General features: G+C 40.8%; 1 protein-coding gene across 7 annotated transcripts in view; it reads left to right on the top strand.

The window, feature by feature from the left end:
• LOC129739847 (protein tramtrack, beta isoform) overlaps positions 1–15484 on the top strand; it is a 484838-nt gene that overhangs the window by 190842 nt on the left and 278512 nt on the right. Inside the window, exon 1 of one of the 7 annotated variants that reach the window (XM_055731382.1) lies at positions 1987–2280. The exons of the other annotated variants lie outside the window; for them this stretch is intronic. The gene's annotated coding sequence lies outside the window, so the exon portion shown is untranslated. Of the gene's footprint in view, positions 1–1986; positions 2281–15484 lie in introns of those variants that run through there. 7 annotated transcript variants of the gene reach the window in all.

The following is a 15484-nucleotide window of genomic DNA, read 5'->3' as shown; positions in this document are numbered from 1 at the left end:
ATTATTACCCATAAAGTTTAATTTGATCTTTCCGATCACACCTCCTTGATGATCCCACTGCTCACTGCAACAGCAAACGATTGTCGCAAGATCGCTGATCATACGGGAATCGCTGATCAGTGATCGAATAAGTGTTGCTGGACTACGCTTGATATCAACAGAAAATTTTGTTGAAAGAAAAACAAATTTTTTTGCATAAAAAAGTAGAAAAGATACTTTTGGAAACTATTCATAATGAAATGTAGAAATTTTCGTCAAATTTCAAGGAGATGAAATTTCAAACGTTTTGATTATAATACCATTAAAAAATCGACTCGTTTCAATAAAAAACAAGCCTCGCCGGGAGTTAAAAAAACATTCAACAAACGTTCAAGTTTATGGTCTTTTTTATGCATCGGTTGCATTTTGTCTCGGCTGGCTACTTTGGAGAATCTTTTCTGATGCCCCTTCCTGAAGCGATGCCGTCTTTGCTGGAATTTCTCGATCGAGAGCTTTTGATTGAATCGATCCGGTTGACTGGTGAATATTCACCACGTTAAGCTGCGTGTTCATGCCATCATCGGCAGGCTCAGATCTTTTGCATATCGATAACCATACGGTTCCACTGTTGGATTTAACATCACTAAAAAAGTTTGAGATAATTTTGTGATTTTTTCTTGTTTTTTTATCATATTAATTTTGAGGGTTTCTTAAGAAAATTCCGGATTTTCATGGATAAATTTTACACTAATTTTGAGTATTTTCCCACTGTCCGCACAGCTCATTCAAATATCATTTAGCGCGTCCACCAGATGCACGGTGACGACAGGCGACGTTTTGCCCGATAATGTCGATCGTTGTCCACCGACAATAATGTCGCGAAACTGTAAAAAGAAGAAGCAGAAGACGGGGAAAAATATCCTTGGTTATGGACCCCCGCTCCTTGCATTGACAAGGAGGTGTTGAGATCTTTTAACCATCGTCGTAGTCGCCGCCGTCTGTCGCTGCCTTTTATTCGAGATGATTAAATTTATCGCTTCATTAGCGTTTCGAAAAGACGCATCGCTTGCCGCTGGCGGTCAGTTGCAGTTCTTGGTGACAAGACGAAAAAAAATGAAACAAAATGGAAATCGATGCACCATTTTGCATGTCATATGCTTGAAGGCTCCCGATGCTTTTTAACGACAACGCGACGTCGTGGGTGGGCTTTGCGCTTTGTGATGGACGTTTGTAAGTTTTTTGGTAATACAACATGACCTCAACAAGAATTCGTATCAACACGTCAGACTTGCTTTTGTTTGTAAAACTTCATGATCCGGTTCAAAGGACCAACTGCAGAAAAGTTTTTGAGGATAGCTTTTTCTATAAGTGATGATTAGATTTTTCGTTTTGTCACCTTCTTTTGATCGTTGAGAGGCATGAATTCTTATTAAAAATACCCTGAACAATGTATTTTATTAAATGGCGATCCTGCCAAATATATACTCAAGGAACTAACAAAAACTTTACAATTTCCAAAATCAAGAAATATTTTGCGAAACTAAAATTGAAGCCACACTGTCAATCAATCAGGCTCATCGCCACTTTCGCAAAGTGAAAGTATGTATTGACAGAAATAGCGTATGAGAAGCTGTTTCAGTACGGAGCCAAACGAATCCCACTAATCTGACATTTGACATCGTGCTGCTGGTCCACTAGCTAACTACTTACAGCGTAAAGTCGCTCAGACGCTCAGCCGAACCGAGGCGAAGCGTGTGTCACATTGAGTGCCGTTCGATTCCCGCCTCTCTACATGCCAGTTATCGCCACAGATCTATATGTTAGCAATCGATGTAACACTTAAACCAAGAACAAAAACCACTCGGGAAGTGGGAAGGGGGGAATAAAAACACCGAAACACTAGGACAATAACAAAAATATTAGTCACTTTTCGGGAATCGGTTCGTAAACGCGCAAAATTTCCTATCGCGGCGGATTTTCGGTAACGGATGCGCGGGACCAAGGTGCTTTCCGGAAGCAAAGGTCATTCACGTGATACGATTCCACCACCCCCTGTGAACTGTGCGTGGTGTATTCAACACTTCCTGGATAGTCTGGCTTCTTTCGACTTCCTCGAAAGATTTGTGTTGATTCAAGAAAGTTAATTCACGGAAAAGGGTAGAAACAATGCGTGAGCAGTGAAATTCCATTGAAGGAAACACAGCGATTGGTAATCAGAAAGTGAATTAAAAATTCATCATCACAAACTACCGAAGAACGGTTGGCATTTCGCCAGAAAAGGAAGGGTAGGGCTGAATCAAGGTATGTTCAGAGTAAGAGGACTTTGAACCTTTTAAAGATTTTTTTTTTTTTTGGATTTCCAATAATGCGAGGTCAACTACTCTTGAATTCTAAAAAATGATGACAAATTTCAACTGATAGGAGCGATATTGTCATTTTTATTATACCGTCTAATTGCAACTCAATATAATTTATTTTAAATACATACACAGTAAACGAAAATTACCGAGTTCGGTAATTTTTTTACCGAAATTCTAACATGTGTAAATCGTTAAACTGTTCGGTAATTTTTTCGGTAAAAAACAAACGAACATCGGTAAATGAAGAATCGATTTACCGATGTTCGTTTATTTTTTACCGAAAAAATTACCGAACAGTTTAACGATTTACACATGTTAGGATTTCGGTAAAACAATTACCGAACTCGGTAATTTTCGTTTACTGTGTATGCTGTTTCTTGACATAGGGACAAAACCATTCACATAAACAAAAAAAAATCAAGTTTTTTTTAATAAATATGAAAAGCATGCATGCATAGACGAGGTACGTTTTGATTAGAGTTCTGGAAAAAGAGTTATGAGCCAGGGGTCACATCGCTTGTCTCGTCTCACGTCTCACGTCTCACGTCTCACGTCTCACGTCTCACGTCTCACGTCTCACGTCTCACGTCTCACGTCTCACGTCTCACGTCTCACGTCTCACGTCTCACGTCTCACGTCTCACGTCTCACGTCTCACGTCTCATGTCTCACGTCTCACGTCTCACGTCTCACGTCTCACGTCTCACGTCTCACGTCTCACGTCTCACGTCTCATGTCTCACGTCTCACATCTCACGTCTCACGTCTCACGTCTCACGTCTCACGTCTCACGTCTCATATCTCATGTCTCACGTCTCACGTTTCACGTCTCATATCTCATGTCTCACGTCTCACGTTTCACTTCTCACGTTTCACGTCTCACGTCTCACGTCTCACGTCTCACGTCTCACGTCTCACGTCTCACGTCTCACGTCTCACGTCTCACGTCTCGCGTCTCACGTCTCACGTCTCAGGTCTCACGTCTCACGTCTCACGTCTCACGTCTCATGTCTCACGTCTCACGTCTCACGTCTCACGTCTCCCGTCTGACGTTCTATACGTCTTGCGTCTCACTTCTCACATCTCACTTCGCATGTCTCACTTTTCACTTTTACTTCACACTTCTCACTTCGCACTTCTCACTTCACACGTCTTATTTTCACATATCAATTATTGCGTCTCACGTCTCACTTTTAAATTCTCACTTCTCACGTTTCATGTCTCATTTCGCAAGTCTCACTTCTCACGTTTCACTACTCACCTCTTACTTCCCACGTCTCACGTTTGGTTGCTTATTTTTTGGTTACGTCTTTCGTCACAATTTTTATTTTTACGTTGACGTCTCACTTCTTATGTGAATATTTTTCTCAGAATTGATTATTCTCCGAGCATCATAGAAGCCAGCTGTTTATAGCACGATTTTGAAACAACCCTTTTCATTCCGGATGACGTTTAATCAGCTGATTTTTACTGGGGCTTTTTCACAATTCAACTTAAAACTCTAATTTCCGTGGAAAATGAGAAGCATTTCTCCGGAAAAGTTAAAAAATATCGTGCACAAATGGTGTACTATCTCAAACATTTCGGAAGTATGGAGAGGAATGCAATTTTTTAGACAAAAAAAAAGTAGGCTGTGATCGTCGAAGACGGAAGCTTTTTTTTTTTGTAAGGAAAATTTTCAGAGCTCTGAAATGAGAGTTAGAACTGTAAATTTTTATTCAAAAATCGGAGACTGAAAACCGAATGGAAAAAGTCTAAGAAAACTATTAAAAAAATAACAAAATTATGAACAAAATATGGCAAAAACATTACAGTATCATGGAAAAAATACATGAGAAAAATATGACAAGTTTGATAAAAATATGACATAATTATGAGAATAAAGCAAAAATTTAATAGAAGAAAATACAAAACCATGAGAAAAACTATAAAAAAATTAAAATATGACAGATGGCAGAATTTTGACAAAAAAAATAAAATAAAATCTGACAAAAGAATGAAAAAACGCCAAAATAATGACAAAAAATCAAATAAACAAAGCTTAATAAAACTTTGACAAAAATTTGACAACATTATGGGAAATAAATATGACAAATGTGATGAAAAAAATGTGACAACTATAATAAATAATAAAAATGACAAATATTACAAAACTTGGGGATAAAATGACGGAAGTCTCACAATACTATGGCAAAAATATATCAAATGTGATAAAAATATGACAAAGTTTTGACAGAAATATGATGAAAATATGACAAAAATGTGATAAAACTGTAACCAAAAAAAAAACAAAATTATGAAAAAATATTGACAGCTTTGTTATAGTTCTGCCAGATTTTTAAATTGTATTGACAATTTTTGTCGCAATTTTGTTGTTTTTTTTTTTTCATTTGTTGTATTTTTGTCATAGTTCAGAAATTTTTTTTCATTTGATTGTCAAAATTTGTTCATAGTTCCGTTTTTGTGCTATGAACTAGACCTTTGAACATCTTCATGTCATTCACGACTTAAACCAGCGATGCAGTTTGTGGAAAGTTACTGGAAAACTTATCCGTTTCAACTGTATTCGATGTTTACTATTAGATTCGAACTCACGGACATCGGATCAGGAGGCATTTGATTTGCCAACTCAGCTACATAAATCACAAGCTCACAGTTTTGTCTTAATTGTGTCGTTGTTTCGTCATATTTTTATGTCATTTAAAATGTTTTTGTAGCATATTTTTCATAATTTTCCGAATTTTGGTCATGTTTTTTTTTAAATTTTCGTCATTTTATTGTCGTAGTTGTCATCATTTTACCATTTTTGGACATATTTTTGTCAGAATTTCGTAATATTTTTATCCCATAATTCATATTGGCTATTTTGTCATAGATTTGATAGAACTTAGTCAAATTCTAGCACATCCGTCATATTTTTTCTCGTTTTTGTGACACATATTTGCCATATTTGGTAACTTTTTCATAATATTTTCAAAGTTTTATGTTCTCTGTGGTTTTATCATATGTTTGTCAGATTTTTGGGATTTTATTTTAAATTTTGTTATAATGTGGTATTTATTTTCTTTTTTGAAATCGGCACTGCATTCTATTTTCGAAATGATGATTATTTTATTTCATCCAACGTTTCGAGACTAGGTTGGTCTCATCCTCAGGGAAAAAATATAGTCATCTTTATGTGGCTTTTGTGGAGACTAATGTCTGACACTGTTGTAGATTTTCCTATTCGAACAATAAATAAAAATAGCTATAAATTTAAAACTAACTCACAGAACTTTCCAACGGCGATTTTGAAAGACTGAACAAACGGCTTTTTTGTTATAATTTGTAATTTTTTTGTCGAATATTTGTCCTAATTTGAGTTCTTTGAGATTTTGTCATTTTTTGTCAATTTTTGATCATAATATCTACATAGATCTCAAAATTTTGACACAATTTTGTATCATTTGTCATAGTTTTGGCAGTTTTGTGGATTTCTTTTTATATTATTGTCAAAATTTTGTAATACATATTTGTCGTATTTTTGGCATAATTTTTTTACCACACGTTTGTCGTCTTTTATTCAAATCTCTGTAATTTGTAACTTTTAAGTTAGTCATATTTTTGTCAAAGTTCTTTCAGACTTTTGTCGTTTAATTGTCAAATAGACATATGTTTTTCATATTTTTGCCACAGGTTTGTTATATATTTGTCATTATTCTGTCATTACGTTGGTTTCACGAGATGTCGACTGTATGTTTGTTATGGGTATTTACTTCCGGTAAATCAGTCAATTTATCATTAACAAACGAAATTTATTTCTAAACCGACGTTTCGATGTCATATGACATCATCTTCAGGGATAAAAAATTGTCGTTGTTATTGCTTTTGGAAAAAGCATACTGTTCGAATCTGTTTGTCACTAGTTTCACGGCTAATTATATAAAAAAAGTTGGGTGAATTTAGGTGGTAGAGTTTTGTATAACAGTTGTTTCTTCTTTCTCTTGTATAACAACAGTTCTTCAAAAATCTATCGTCTAAATTACCCCCAACTTTTTGTATAAAAGTCGGATGGTGGTTTTAGCATTTGTAAGATGCTAGCCATCATATCCTTGAAAGATGTACGCCTTAGTGTTAAGTTTGAATTAGATCTCTTCAAAGAAACATGAAGTTTCACTGAGATCCTCTATGTGTGTGTTTGTTATCTGTCATTCCTCTCTATTTTTATTGGCAAATCGCTTTTTTATTTGCGGTCTTCCAAACACATTTGGCTGCCCTTATAACGTGCCATTATTTTCAAACAGCTGTCTTATCGACTCGCCTTTCTTCTTTGTGGTCTTTCTAACATGCAGTTATTGGGTTGTCCTCAAACCTTGAGATTTCTTTTTTCTATCAGCGGTCCTCTCGACTCGCTGTTCTTTTTTGCAGTCCTCCAAAAACGCAATTTCTAGCTGCCCTCAAAGCTTGTCATTTCTTTTTTTCCAACACCTACTCACAGCACCTTACGACTACTCGCTGACTATGCTTGTTTGCGGCCATCCCAACACACATTTATTTGAATGTACTCACTCACAACTAGACATTTTTTTTAACAGTTGTCCTTCACTGTTCATCTTTGTGGTGCTTCCAAGACGCTTTTTACCAAAAAGTTGTCCTCTCAACTCGCGCTATTCCCGACTCGAAAAAGTATGGATGTCCTCTAAGCGGACCATTTTTTTTTGTTAAATCTATTGAAAAAAATTGTGATGAGATGAGTTTTGAACCTATGGAAAACTTTTTTACCCCGAGCGCAGAGAAGGTATAAAATGACTCAAAAAGAGCCAGTTTCTGTCCATAAGGACAAATGCAGGTTTTGGCATAGGTATCTAGACTAGATCTGCCTAAGTTCCTGAATTCTTGAACGGTATTCTATTTACTACTTCTATTCGATCAACATTTGTAACCTTTATTTAAACAACTAAAAATATCTCAAATCATCATTTTACCTCACATTGTTCGGTGAATTACTCAGTAAAATTAATTATTTAAAATTTTGAAACTGTAAAACACTACAGTCTGATTGTTATGGTAAATTTATTTTCAACTATTTGAGGCCAGTATCGTTCCCGATTTGATCAGTTCTCAAATGGTGTAAATGATGCGAGATTTCGTGTAACACTCTTTGGATTTATTCCGTTTTTCTCGATACAGCCACTCTGCTGCTGGACAGGTGAATGGAGGAATGTTTCATTCACGGAAAAGGAGAGGCATGATTCGCGTGTTTTCCCGTGACGTACTGCGAGTAGCCCTCATATCTCCATATGTTATGTCCCCCGGATAGGAACGTTCCTAAGGGTGGGTTGAGTCGAAGGGAAGGCACGACTACGCGTGAGATATTAATTTCAGATAATCCTATCCTGACCAAAGAGGGGAGACCCAATCGATTCATGTCCCAAAGCATGTGAGTCCGGTGTGTGCTTGATGAATCTTGAGGGCGCGAGGTGGGTTTGGGGGCCTCACAAAACCAGTCACCGTCGCCGTTCCGTCGATGAAGTGAATTAAAATTGAGCGAAATCGATTATCTGTAATCCGGCTGCTGCTGCTGCGAGCTGTCAACGAAGCGTGAGCGTGCCAATGTCCGGGTACAATACCCGAGACTTGTCCGGTAGCTGATATCGGTTTTTATTTCTGCTGGTTGAAGGTTTAATAAGCCTAGAAGATATGTTCCCATGTAGTAGAAGTCCCCAGCCTCAAAGTGTACCGATTAACGAAAAGATTAATCCGGTGGATCCGGATTCACGAAAAGTTGCGTTCCGGAGTCCAATGACCGATGATGGCTTAAGCACTTCTCGGAACACGGTAGCTTCGAGGCACACAGAAAAAAAAACTGGCAGAAGCTACCCACATATTAAGCCGCCGCGGTGCGCGCCACAAATTGGCGTAGGCGGTTTAATTAAAAGTGAAACGGAGAAGCCCAATGTTTCCTATACAGGGGTTTATCGCGGAAAGAGTACTATCGCGGACAGACTTCAATTATTAATCGAGCTCTCGGTTATTTGCTTGCTGGCAAGCACCCCCACTTATCCGGAACCTCGATGACCACCACAAGCTCTGGAGGCTTAGATCACGAAACCACAACAAGATGCGTTAGGAAAAATTATCTTCCTCCGAGGGCTCTTTCTTGAATCTCCGGTCCCGGAATTGTGGTTTTCAATATAAATCGGTTGTTGTTTTGATTACGCCTTTTCTAACGGGTTTCACGAAAAGTCGGTCAAGTTGGACTGCATAAATGGCGAGTGTGATTGAAGAATTTTTCTTCAAAAAATAACAATTTGTAAGAATCCCTTATTTTAAGGTTAGAAACTGTCTCAACAATTTAAACACAAACGGTCAATCACAAATCCATCAACTGTTAATAAGGGTATCAATACTGCATACACAAACGCAAATGGCAGCTGCCAATATAACTGTGCAGTGCACTTATGAAGTAATTTCGAACCATTATCGAATTAGCATAGATGCAAGTAGGCAAGCAGCAGCACAGGACATATCAAACCGATTTCCACCGGCATCATCATCCGGTTGATTGAATCAATTCACAAACGACATCGATGATGACGGAAATGGCAACGGCGAAGAGTAAGAGGAAAGCTGCGGCAGTGATTGATGAGGGTTGATAGTTTGCCAACTATGTAAGTGTACTATAACACCGAGTATTACTTAATTCTCAATGTGGAAATTTAGCAACCGATGAACACCTTATGGATGCTAGGGTAGTAACATTTTTCGATCATACCCTTACATGGCGACCTTTGAAATTTGTTTAAACGAGATCAAATAAACCAATAAAGAAAATTTGGGACAAATCGGAAGTCCCTCGGCGCAAATCCGAACGAAAATCTTCAAAATAGAATCGATAATCGTAAGTCGAGAGTCAAGATTAAATAGTCGGGAACAGAAAGTCGAAAGTAGAAATTTGAATATGCAAAACCTAAAGTCAATTGTAGACGTTGAGTTTTGACGGAAGGCTATCGAAATTTAAATTCAAATAATCGAGAATCGCAGGTCAAGAACTTATAGAAGACAATCAAGAAACGACAATCTTTAATCGACATTCGAGAGTCGAGGATGAGTCAAATGTCGAGAAATGACAGTTGAAGTTCAAAGGCCGAGAGTCCTCAGAAGAATGCCGAAAAATGAGAATCAAATAGCGACACTTGAGAGTCGATTTTTGACAGTCGAGAGTGGATGGTTGAGGGTCGACAGTTGACATTTGAAAATAAATAATCTAAAGTTGACTGTTGAAAGCCGATTGTCAGCAATCGAGATATGAATGTCGAAAGGTAAGAGTCGACAGTCAATCATATTGGACAATCAAGAATTGACTGTAAAGAATCGACATTCACCAGACGTAAGTCGACAGAATCGGCAATCAATATTCGACGATCGATATTCGACATTCGAAGTCGACAATCGAGATTCGACAATCAACAGTTTAGACCCGTCAGTCAAGACTCGATAGTTGATGGTGAAGAGTCGAGGGTAAAAAGTCGATGTTGGTTATCAATATTCCAGGGTCGAAAGTCGAAATTTAGAAGTGATTTGTCGAGAGTCAGTTAAAGACAGTTGAATTTCGAGAATTTATATTCAAAAATAGATGGTTGAAAGTCAAGAATTGAGAATTTACATATGGAATTCAACAATCCAAAGTCGACTGTCAAACTCGACAGTCGAAAGTCGACAGTCGAAAGCCGACAGTGAAGAGTCAACAGACTGGAGTCGACAGTCGAGATTCAACAGTCGATCATTGAGAGTCCATCGTCGAGAGTTGATCGTCGAGAGTCAAGAGTTCAGAGTCAACAGTCGACAGTCGCGATGCAACATTCGAGAGTCTACAGTCGAGAATCGACAGTCGAGAGTCAACAGTCAAGATTCGACAGTTGAGAGTCGACTGTTGAGATTCGACAGTCAAGAATGGAGAGTTGTGAGTCGACAATCGAGCGTTGACAGTAAAGAGTCGACAGTCAAGAGTGGACACTCGAGAGTCGACGGGTGAGATTCGACAGTCGAGAGTTGACAATCGAGAGTTGATATTCAAGAGTTAACAGACAAGAGTCGACAGTCGGGAGTTGAAAGTCAAAAGTCGACAGTAGCTAGTCAATAGACTAGAGCCGATAGTCTAAATTAAAGAGTCGACAGTCGACAGTCGACAGTCGAGAATCGAGAGTCAAGAGTCGACAGTCGAGACCCGAAAGTCGATCTTGAACAGTCGATATTGGACAGTTGATATTGGACAGTCGATATTGGACAGTCGAGAGTTTAGAGTCGACAGTCGAAAGTTGAGAGTCGACAGTTGAGAGTCGACAGTCGAGAGTTTACAGTCGAGAGTCGACAATCGAGAGTCGAGAGTCGACAGTTGAGAGTCGATAGTCGAGAGTCGACAGTCGAGAGTCGAGAGTCGAGAGTCGACAGTCGAGAGTCGACAGTCAACAGTCGAGAGTCTAGAGTCGACAGTCAACAGTCGAGAGTCGAGAGTCAACAGTCTTGAGTCGGCTGTCGAGAGTCGACAGTCGAGAGTTGACAGTCGAGAGCTGACAGTTAAGAGTAAACACACCAGAGTCGACATTCGAGAATCGACAGTTGGGAGTCGACAGTCGAGAGTTGAGAGTCGCCAGTCTAGAATCGAGAGTCGACAGTTTTGAAAGTCGAAAGTCGAGAGTCGACAGTCGAGAGTCGACAGTGGAGAGTAGACAGTCGAGATTTGACAGCCGAGAGTTGACACTCAAGAGTTTACACACTAGAGTCGACATCCGAGAATCGACAGTTGGAAGTCAACAGTCGAGAGTCAACATTCGATAGTTGACTGTCGAGAGTTGACAGTCGAGAGTCAACAGACAAGGGTCGACAGTCGGGAATCGACAGTCGAGAGTCGACAGTCGTGAGCCGACAATCAAAAGTCGACAGCCGTGAGTCGACAATGGAGAGTCGGAAGTCCTTTTTCAAGAGCCGAGAGTCGACAGACGACATACGAGAGACGAAAGTCGACAGTCGACATTCGAGAGTCAACAATCGAGAGTTGACAGCCGGGATTCAACAGTCAAGAATCGACAGTCGAGAGTCAATAGCCGAGATTCAACAGTCGAGGGTCGCAAGTAGAGAAATAAGAGGCGACAGTCGAGAGTGTACAATCGCCAATTTACAGTCGATAATCAAGAGTCGAGAGTCGACAGCCGAGAATGAACATTCAAGAGTCAACAGTCGAGAGTCGACAGTCGAGAGTTGACAGTCGAGAGTCGACAGTCGAGAGTCGACAGTCGAGAGTCGACAGTCGAGAGTTGACAGTCGAGATCCAACAGTAGGGAGTTGACAGTCGAGAATCGAAAATTGAGAGTAGACATTCGAGAGACGGCAGTCGAAATTCAATAGTCGAGCATCGTCAGCCGAAATTCAACAGTCGAGAGTTGAAAGTCGATAGTCGAGAAATCAGAGGAGACAATCGTGTTTCAAGTCGAAAGTCCACAGTTAAAAGTCGAAAGTCGACAGTCAAAAGTCGAGGGTCGAAAATGCATAATAGAAATACATATATTTAATCAGTTGGCGATCTTGCCAGAGGGGATTCATTCGTTTGGAAGTATTGTCAACTGTAAATATTCGAAAAAAAAATTCGTTGAAAATAATGTAGCTTATCTAGTTTTTCTATTTTTAAACTGGAATTTAAACTGCAATAGAAACCTCCTTCTACCGATAGATTGTTCAAAATATTCCCTCAAAACAGTCTGAGCGGTGTCATATCGGTTGTTGGTTCACATGCGATTATTTCCCTCTATCAACTAGCTTCTGTCCTCCACTTTTTTTTACCGTTCATACCGACCCCCTGTTTCCATACTCAAAACCACCAAAACCATCGCCGAGCTTTTGTTTCCAAAGCAGGTGTCTCGATAGTGACATCGTCGAAAAACTAAGTTAGAATAAAAACTAAAAAATCAAACAACGCTCAAAAAATCGCGCCGCTAAGTCAAACCGCCTGGCCTGGCTGTCCTGTCCTATTATTCTGTCTCGGATTGCGTGCATCCAAAACTGTATGACGTTCGATTCAGTTTGGTTTGGTTTGGGTCGATTTTTTAGTTAGGCATCAGCAGCAATATTCCTCTAACTATATGTAGGTTAGAGGCTTGTAAAAGTTGCATCTCGCTGTTTCCAGTCGTCGTTGCGTGTGACAAAGTTTTGAACCGCGTGTTTTTTTCTGTATTTTTTTCCCTGGCGTGTTGAGCCATCGATTGGAAGGAAACGGAAGTTCGGAGGCGGGTGGTGTTTGGCATCGGTAAATTGAGAAGGCAAACATCGTGTCCCGCGGAATACATCCCTTCGAGAGAAGGAGTAAAGGAGGGCGGAAGGTCTATTGTTTCGTCGTGACTGAATCTACAAAGTGAACGCGATTTTATGTCCAGCAGTATCATTGTGTATCGATTTTTTTTTCGTGTTCTGTTTCTGTCGACTGTTTTGCCAACGGTTTTCGATTTCTCGTGTGTCCTCTTTTGGCGGACTAGTTGTTACACGATGATTAAAAAAGTTTATGGATTTAAGTTAAATATTCAATTTTTTAAAACAATTTCTGTACTGTATTTTACTGTTTGTATTTTACTGTTTTGTATTGAACTACTTTTACACATTTCAAAATGTGAAGCTGAAAGTGAGTCGAGATTCGAAGGTCGAAAGTCAAAAGTCGAGAATCGAGAGTCGAAAGGCGAGAGTCGACATTCGAGAATCGAGAGTCGACAGTCGAGAGTTGACAGTCGAGAGTCGAGAGTTGAGAAAAGAAAGTCGAGTGTCGAGAGATGAGAATCGAAAGTCGAGTGCCGAGAGTCAAAGGTCGAGAGTCCACAGTCGAGAGTCCAGACTGGAGAGTCGAGAATCGAGAGTCAGAAGTCGAGAGCCAAGAATCGAGAGTCGGGAGTCAAAAGTTGAGAGTCGACAGTCGAGAGTCGAAAGTCAAAGTCGAAAGTCAAAGTCGAAAGTCGAGTGTCGAGAGTAGAAAGTCGAGTCGAGTCGAGAGTCGAGAGTCGAGAGTCGAGAGTCAAGAGTCGAAAGTTAAAACTTGAGAGTCGAGAGTCGAAAGTCGAGAATCGATAGTCGAGAGTCGTGAGTCGAGAGTCGAGAGTCTAAAGTCGAGATTCAAGTGTCGACAGTCGAGAGTCGACAGTTGAAAGTCGACAGTCGACAGTCGAGAGTCGAAAGTCAAAGTCGAAAGTCGAGTGTCGAGAGTGGAAAGTCGAGTCGAGTCGAGAGTCGAGAGTCGAGAGTCAAGAGTCGAAAGTCAAAAGTTGAGAGTCGAGAGACGGAAGTCGAGAATCGAGAGTCGTGAGTCGAGAGTCGAGAGCCTCAAGTCGAGATTCAAGTGTCGAGAGTCGAGAGTCGACAGTTGAAAGTCGACAGTCGAGAGTCGACAGTTGAGAGTCGACAGTCGAGAGTCGACAGTCGAGAGTCGACAGTCGAGAGTCGACAGTCGAGAGTCGACAGTCGAGAGTCGACAGTCGAGAGTCGACAGCCGAGAGTCGACAGCCGAGAGTCGACAGCCGAGAGTCGAGAGTCGACAGTCGAGAGTCGAGAGTCTTGAGTCGACAGTCGACAGTCGGGAGTCGACAGTCTTGAGTCGACAGTCGACAGTCGGGAGTCGACAGTCGAGAGTCGACAGTCGAGAGTCGACAGTCGAGAGTCGACAGTCGAGAGTCGAGAGTCGAGAGTCGAGAGTCGAGAGTCGAGAGTCGAGAGTCGAGAGTCGAGAGTCGAGAGTCGAGAGTCGAGAGTCGAGAGTCGAGAGTCAAGAGTCGAGAGTCGAGAGTCGAAAGTCGAGAGTCGAGAGTCGAGAGCCAAGAGTCGAAAGTCGAGAGTCGAGAGTCGAGAGTCGAGAGTCCAGAGTCGAGAGTCGAGAGTTGATAAAAGAATGTCGAGTGTCGAGAGTTGAAACGAAAGTCGAGTGTCGAGAATCAAAGGTCGAGAGTCGAGTGTCGAGAGTCGAGCGTCTGAAGTCGAGAATCGAGAGTAGAGTGTCGAGAGTCGAAAGTTGAGAATCTAGAGTAGAAAGTCAAGAGTCGAGAGTCGAGAGTCCAGAGTCGAAAGTTGAAAGTCGAGAATCGAGAATCGAGAGTCGAGAATCGTCGGCCAAAGGGAGGAGTTGAGAGTGTCAAGAGCCGACAGTTTAGAGTCGATAGTCGAGATCCGAGAGTTGACAGTCAACACTCGACAGTCGACAGTTGACAGTCAACACTCGACAGTCGACAGTTGACAGTCAACACTCGACAGTCGACAGTTGACAGTCAACACTCGACAGTCGAGAGTCGAGAGCCGACAGTTTACAGTCGAGAGTCGAGAGTCGACAGTCGAGAGTCGACAGTCGAGAGTCGAGAGTCGAGAGTCGAGAGTCACGAGTCAAGATTCGAGAGTCAAGAGTCGACAGTCGAGAATCGAGAAACGAGAGTCGAGAGTCGAGAGTCGACAGTCAAGAGTCGAGTGTCGGAAGTCAAAAGTTGAGAGTCGAGAGTCAAGAGTCAAGAGTCGAGAGTCGAGAGTCGAGTGTCGAGAGTCGAGAGTCGAGTGTCGAGAGTCGAGAATCGAGAGTAGAGGAAACGAGAGTTAAAAATCGAGAATCGAAAGTTGAGAGTCGAGAGTCGAGAATAGCTAGTCGGCAGTCGAGAATTGAGAGTCGTGCTTCTAAGGTTGAGAGTCGAGATTCGAGAGTTTAGAAATAAGAGTCGAGCGTCAAAAGTTAGTTGGAATAGTTGTAATATTCCGAGAAACCCAGAACAATTTTTCAACCGTGTATCGTTCCACTAAATGAACCGATAAACTCCCCTCCTTCTGCATCCTAACTACGGCAATGTTTTAAAATTGGTTGATTTGAGAAGTTCGTTTTTTTTTTCTATTCCAACTATCTATGTATCTATGCACGCTCGCTAGCTGGCTCGCATGTTTGTGCCAGAACATGTGGATCCGATCCCCGTATTTGCCCATGTCCGGTCCATGTTAGATTTGAGCAAATGCGTTTTTTCGATTTGCTAAATAAAATATACAATAACCAGCCGGAATCGATATGTGGGTCTGTTGAATTTTTAATTCTCGACCGATGCAGTGCTGTTGCTAGAAGACTTCCGAGGAAGTTTTGTCGACCTTTTTTTTATTTTGCTTGGTTGGA

The sequence above is a fragment of the Uranotaenia lowii genome, chromosome 1, assembly GCF_029784155.1.
Source record: "Uranotaenia lowii strain MFRU-FL chromosome 1, ASM2978415v1, whole genome shotgun sequence".
Taxonomy (NCBI): Eukaryota; Metazoa; Arthropoda; class Insecta; order Diptera; family Culicidae; genus Uranotaenia; species Uranotaenia lowii.
The sequence above is the reverse complement of the archived record's forward strand: the minus strand, read 5'-3'. Positions and strand labels throughout refer to the sequence as shown.